A 7,752-nucleotide genomic window follows, 5' to 3' on the forward strand; every position below is an offset into this window, starting at 1 on the left:
TTTAGGGCAATGGTGCATGGTATATGTGAACTTCTTTGGATAAGACGAATCATGAAGGACCTGGGTATAAAATTAATGACGCCCATGCAGTTACATTATGAAAATGAAGTAACAGTAAAAATAGCGAACAACCTGATCCAACATGACAAAACTAAACACGTGGAAATTGATAGACATTGCATTAAAGATCACCTAGAGAAGAAAACAATGGAACTTCCTCATGTTGCCTCGATAGATCAACTCGCTGATATATTGAAAAAAGCGGTGTGTGGAAGAATTTTTTATGACTCTCTTAACAAGCTAAGAATGTTAGATATACATTCTCCACCTTGAGAGAGAGTGTTGACGAGAGTCATATTCAAAGATAAGATAAATAAAGTTGTTGTATAAGTTTATCAGTTCCTTAGCTTAAGGATAGTTAGTTCATGTATCCTATGTATAAATACATGTACTCAGTTTATGATTTAATATACAAAAAATACAAAAGTTTCTTCCTCATACTCATATGCCTAGTTTTATATTTACCTACGATGTTAGCTTTAGGACCAGGTGACGTGGATCTTTCAAATGATACAATTTACCTTTTTTTTTTCTTTTGTATATTCAACAAATATGGAATTAATAGACAAGATAATAGTCAAACACAAGCTATAGAATCTTACCATAACAAATTAAAGGGGTCAAATTTATGGTTATTGCTCATTGATGTATTCGTGTTAATTGATTAAGCACATAATGTATAAATATAATAGTGAAACACTTGTATTTTGATCTTGATGTATCTAGACCAGCAAACCAAAGTTTGTTAGTAAGGAAGACTTATTTGTCATGTTAAAACTTAAAAGGTCAACACGAAATTTTCTAGCTTGCTTTTTAAATAATTGAAAATTAATAACGAATGTAGTAAGTAGGAAAGATAACTCTTATCCAGTCATATGATTACATGTGTCCACTTGTTTACCAAGTCAGTCAGTCAACCACATGCAAAATGTGCTATCATCGAATATCTATTGTATTAATTTTGATTTATAAAAGAGCTATTATATATATCTTTATTCACATAGAAAATCAAACATGGGTACATAAAAGACTCAAACATTTTTATATATGTAACAACAAAGCAATTAAAGATACATATAAAATTAGCTTTCTATAAAATTTATGCATTTTGTTTTCTTAAATATCATATTAAATATTAAATAAATTGCTATATTTTTTCTAAATTACATGTCCAATTAAATTAAATTAGTTTATGATGAACAAAACATGTATAAAAGTTGATAGAGTTTTAAAATATTGAACGTACTAAATAACTTTTTTTAGTATAGCTCTAAATAACATTTTCGTACTGTAACTTATTAAAGAAAAAATACTAGCTAGTAAGTAATTCCATCGAATTATTTTATTGTATTATCCAACCGAGAACATAACAACGGTTATAGAGCAGTAACCGTACCAATGATAGATCTGAACATTTAAAATGAAATTATTTTTAACAAAAAAGATAAAATTAAATAATTAATAAAACAGGAATATGTAACATGGAGATTCAAAAACTCTATCATGTGGGTATTGCCCAGAAGTGAAATATGTACGCCAACTAACTTCATATGATGCTATGAAACCTCTCATATGCTTTGTTGGCGTTATATAATGGAGTATGAGTGAATTACATATAAAACAATTATAGTTTCAGTTAACTTTTATATAGAAAACTATATTTATAAAACTTAAAAAACATATGAATAATATGGTATACATACACACATCTATAAATTGACTGAAAGTGTTATTTATTGCCAATAAGTACATTTTGATTTTAGGTTAACTAGATTTCCAATTTTGTAACTTCTCCTATATGATCATTTTGAAAATGGAAAAACAGATTTCTGTTTTTTTTTTCCAATTCTGAGGTTACTAAAATAAAAATTGCCTCGGATTATATTTTTATTACAATTTGCCATATACAAGCATACACCCATCCACATCCAATATCTATATTCTGAAATGTATATGTTTTTTCAAAAATTAAAATGTCAAAGTCTATAAAAACCATTTTAGTTTGTATATTTTTTTATGGCTGTTAACCATGGATTTTTTTTCCGATTAAAACTTTCTAACTTTGATATTTATTTCCCCAAAATCCTAGTATAATTGGTATAAAGGTTTGTACGTAACCATAAAACTTTAATTCTATGAAAACCATTATAATTTGGATATCTAAGGTTAACTATCCGAAGAATATATATTTCTATTTACCTACAAAGACTTTGATCTCAAAAAACAATTTTAACCATAATAAGAGGTGATCATAATATATACTTTTAACTTTATATTTGATTATTAATGAAACTTTAAATATGTAATATTTTGGACGAATAAATTTATCAAAAAGCAGCGTCTTTATGAAATTTGTTTGACATAAATATTTGACTATGCATTGATTGATGATACATCTATAGAAAGAATTCATAGAATTTGTTTGCCATAAGACTATTTTAATTTTTTTTTTTAGAATTTTGAAAAATGACTAGTCTTTGAGAAAGTTCGTAGATATGATTTTTATAGACAAAAACATATTAATAATAACTCTTCATGTATCATGTATTTCGTTAGTGTTATCATCTACCCACACAACCATTTTTTTAGAAAAACAAATATCATTAAAAGAGGGACACTCTCATAACAAGGAGCTACAATGACACCAACTACAAAACAAAAAGAAAATAGGAAACATGAAAATACAATTAGGAAAATTAAGCTAAAAGATGAGTGAAAGTCAATACCCCACTCAACCCAGTTACCACAACCAGTGCCACCTTGATGCTTGCACCATATATACAAGAGCAAAATTCTGTTATCAACGTTTTTTTGTAGGATTTGCACCAATATGTTGAAGATTTTGTCATACCAGGATAACTAAATGTTCCAAACAAGGCAATAGAACACCGTGGTTAAGATCACTTTTTTTTCCTAGGACAGTTTCCCTAAGTAGCCGTGAAGTCAATGAATTCCCTAACGTTTGAGAACATTATGTCTTCAATACCACACCATTTGAATATCTAGTGTTACACCACTTTCCACCCTAGAATAGCCACAAGTAATGAGCAGATGATCAACTGTTTCAGTTTTTGTGTTACAAATAGAGCACAAGGTACTTGAGGTATTAATTCCCCTTATTGCCAAGGTTTCAGCCATCACGATTCTACCCGACACAACCCTCCATATGAAACATCGCACCTTTAGAGGGATCATCTTTGACCACCAAATTGTCACCCCTTTATATAGATTCGGTTTAGACTTCAATAGTTTATTCATTAGATTCACAGTATATTCACCATTGGGATTAAGAGAAAATATAAAACCAAATTTGGATTTTTGCTCAGTATTCAGATTACCAATATCCATGTATAGTTGTAGCAGTTCATTTAATTCTTCTGGACCTATTGGTTTAAATCTCCTCATCCAGGAAAATCCATTGCTAGAAATTATATCTCCCCATAAAGAGTTTTTAACTGTTTCGAGTGAATATAAGTAAGGGAATTTGAGGAGGAATGGAGTGTCACTACACCAAGAGTCTTACTAGAATACAATGTTGACATCCGAACCTGGGGTAAGGGAAAAAATTTCCTTGCAATAAATATGTAATCTTTCAAGAGCTCTAATAGCCTTAGAAATGTTGCACCACACTACATTTGATGATTTCCTCGTGATGTACGATGTCGGTTTGTTGTGAAAATTGTGAATGCTCACGATAACTCCTTTCCATAAACTTCTTTTATCATTTATAAGTCTCCACCACCATTTGATTAACATGGCAATGTTTTGAGCATGCAACAAACCAACACTTAAACCCCCTTTCGGTTTTGGTGCAATAACTTTAGACCATTCAACCCAATGGATTTCCTTTTTGAGCTCACTACCTCCCCATAAGAATTTCCGTATGATCTCATCAAGTTGCCCAATGATCTCCATTGGAGCTTTAAAGAGGGACACCTAATATGTAGGGAAGCTATCAAGAATAGATTTAATAAGGGTAAAGTAGCCTCCAAGTGACAATGAAATGGCCTTCCAACATGATAATTTGGAGGAGAGTTTATCTAGAATTGGCTTTCAGTTCTTCTTCAGTGCCATGTTGGCACCCACCGGTACCCCTAGGTAAGTAAGTGGAAATTCCCCATGTAAACAACCAAGAACCTGAGCAGTATCAGACAGCGTTTCCTTTGATACTCCTACACCAAATAAACACGATTTGAAGAAGTTGACTTTTAGCCCTAAGGAAATATGAAAACATTTCAGGATATGAGAAAAGTTTTTTGATTCTATTACGGTCCCATTCCCCAACGAACATTGCATCACCAGCATAGAAAACATGTGAAACTGAAGGGCCGTCTCTAGGTAATTTGACCCCACAGAATAGTGGTTTTTCACAGGCACTCTTTACAACGATATTCAGTCCCTCCATGGCCAAGATAAAGAGGAATGGTGATAGAGGAACACCTTGATGAACCCCTCTGGATATTTCAAATTCATCGGTTGGTGCACCATTCACCAAGACATAAGATTTTGTAGAGGATAGGCAAATTGAAATCCATTTCCTCCATTTGCAGCCAAAATTCATTTGATCCACTATAAAATCTAAATATCCCCAGTTAATTGAATAAAAAGCTTTTTCAAAGTCGACCTTGAATATAAATAATTTTTTCTTTTGCTGTTTTGCCCATGAAACCGGTTTATTCATCACCAGAGGCCCATCAAGTATGTATCTTTCTTGAATGTAAGTTGACTGGACATCTTCTACCACTAACCCAATTACTTGTTTTAATATGTTTGAAAGTAACTTTTCCACCACTTTATACATGCAGTCGATAAGACTGATAGGGTGATAATCGTTGAGGGTTAATGGATTAGACACCTTTGGGATAAGCGTGATATATGAAGAATTACATCCTTATGCAACATCTCATGGATTTGAAGTATTTGACGAAACGAATTATATTCTCATCAATCATATCCCAATTCTCTTTTAGGATTTTGAAGGTGTACCCATCAGGTCCAGGTGTCTTATCCCCACCACAATTCCAAACAACAGATTTTATCTCCTGAATAGAGAACTCCGATTCAAGAAAGGGGGACTGGGTTAAGGAAATTCGCTTGAAGTTATGGTTTAAGAACTTTGGTCTATTAGGCCAGCGCTCACGAAATTTGTTAGCAAACAAGTTGAAAATTTCAGATTTTATTGCCAGGGGATCTGTGTTCCATTCACCATTTATGTTGAGACCATGAATTTTGTTTTTTCGTTACTTATGTTTGAGACTACCATGTAAGAAGCGGGAATTCTCATCAGCATCAATGACCCATTCGATTTTGGCTTTCTGTTGAAGATCAAGTTTCACACACTCCTCAAGCTCCATGATTTTTTACATATCTTCCTGCCTGGACAATCGTTCAACTTCAGTGAGTACCCGGGATTCGACAATCGAGTCCAAAATTCCCACCTTCCTTTTGAGTTGAATTAAATTTGAGTGCTTACAATTAAATTTTTGCTTGCTCCAACCCCAAATGGCATTTTTGACGAATTTGAGCTTTGAAGTGAGAAGACGATCCGCTTGTAATAAATCAATAAATCAGTATCTCTCTCTCTCTCTCTCCCTCTCCCTCTCTCTCTCTCTCTCTCTCTCTCCCTCTCTCTCTCTAAAAGTCATCATTTTCAATTACTAGGTTTGAGGGCAACCTAAAAGGACTTTACTAATAATTCAAGTATACACTAATTCAGATATTGTCTTGGACACCTAATCTAACCGCTTGTATATTATCGTTTTTACTATTTTGGCCTTGCTCCAAAAAGGGCTATGTGAAAGTGTTCACAAAAATTATGCTGTTTCAAAAAATAGATGTCGCGTCGCATTGACAATATGGATCCCAATTGCCTTTATTGTTACGGAAATCATCCACAAGCTTCACCCTTATTTTTCCAAGAACCTACTATACCGTCAGACCACTTGTTTCCACGAACAAACTACCATGTCCCGCTATTAACTATATAGATATATGATATATCAAATGATTATATAACCTCTTCCATCCCTTATTGTTGATTTTTTAATAATGTCATTTGTATTTTTGAATATTGTAGTTTGGTACTTTCAAAAAAACTATTGTAGTTTGATATTTTTAAGGAAAACTCTTGCTTGTAGATTCAAAATATTACTGCCATCCACAAACCATTTGCAATACACATTAGTTCGTGATGTTATTGTTTTGTTAAACAAATATCTTACTACTAAATATATTAGTATTTTAGATTTCTTCTCTCAATCTATTCAATCGTCTTTATCTTCCTATGTCTTTAAACTGATCATGAATTCACAAAACAGTAAGATTATAGTGCCTTTTGTAGAAAGAATCGTGGAAGAATGGTAATGGTATTAAGAGTTTATGCCATTAAATGTTAACAAAAATCACACTTTAATTTGGCATGTAGGTATAACATATACTGGTTTATTAGTTTGGTGTCTAAAAAGTTACACATGGTGGATAATCACATCTAGTTATCCTTCAAATATACAAAGATTTTTGTTGTCTATATAAATAATGATGATGATGTAAAAGACTAAATATATGCATTCACCAACATGCGCCTCTTTTCCCATTATGAACCGCTTGCTTGAAGTATTTGACCATGATAAACACTACTCTTTTGAATACAAACCTAAATAATGTTTTTGTAGAAAGTGAAAGTGTAACGTCCCAAAAATACGGATAAAATTTTTCTTTCTAATTTCATTCAAATCACATGACAATAATATCAAAATATTCGATAAAGTATCATAATAACATGTTATCAGAGTACAAATTCCCAAAATCACTAAGTGCGGAAAACATAGGGTGATGCGGTGCGATCAGATTGGGCCCTTCCCCTTCGAACTAGAAGTACCTGAAACATAAGTTGAAAAGTGTAAGTACAAATCTTAGTGAGTTCCCCTAAAATACCACATACTAAAAAAACATAGTGCCAAACATATCTGGGTGCTTGCCTACCCCTTCAGACTATTTCAACCGGATATTGTCAAGCATATCTGGGTACCTGCCTAAACCTTCAGTCTATTTCTACCGGATATTGTCAAGCATATCTAAGTGCATGCCTACACCTTCGGTCTATTTCAAGCAGATACTATTAAGCATATATGGGTGCTTGCAATCCCCCTCCATCTATTTTAACCAAATACTAGGTCTATTTCATCCCATATTACTACCACATAATATTATAAAATTATAGAGTCATCAAGCAAATACAGGCATAACTGACAATTGTCACGGTGACAATCATCACACTACATCATAAACTAGTGGGCCGACCTTGGTGCCTTTGACCCATGGATACTGCGAATGAAGACTCACCTCAGACTGAAGATATCAAATCGCACTCGGCGGATGACTCGCAAAATCCTCTTCCTAACACACAAGCATGAAACCTTAATTAGAAATTAGGTCAAAATCTAGCTCGAAGGTGCAAACCCTAATTCTTGACTTGAGGAAAAAGGGCTCAAAACCTTTGCTTCAATGGACATCCTTTCCCTTAAGGCCTAAATCCATAAAAAGCCCAAAAAGTATCCAAACACAACTACAAGGCCTCTAAGTCCCAATATGGCCCAAGCACACCTAACATCGCCTTAGGCCCAAAATGGCTTCCTACAACAGGTAGGCCCAAGGCTTAAATTAGACAACTCCAAAGCCCAATTAACACACAAG

Source organism: Lactuca serriola, chromosome 7 (assembly GCF_051521515.1).
Source record: "Lactuca serriola cultivar US96UC23 chromosome 7, Lser_US96UC23_V15, whole genome shotgun sequence".
NCBI lineage: Eukaryota > Viridiplantae > Streptophyta > Magnoliopsida > Asterales > Asteraceae > Lactuca > Lactuca serriola.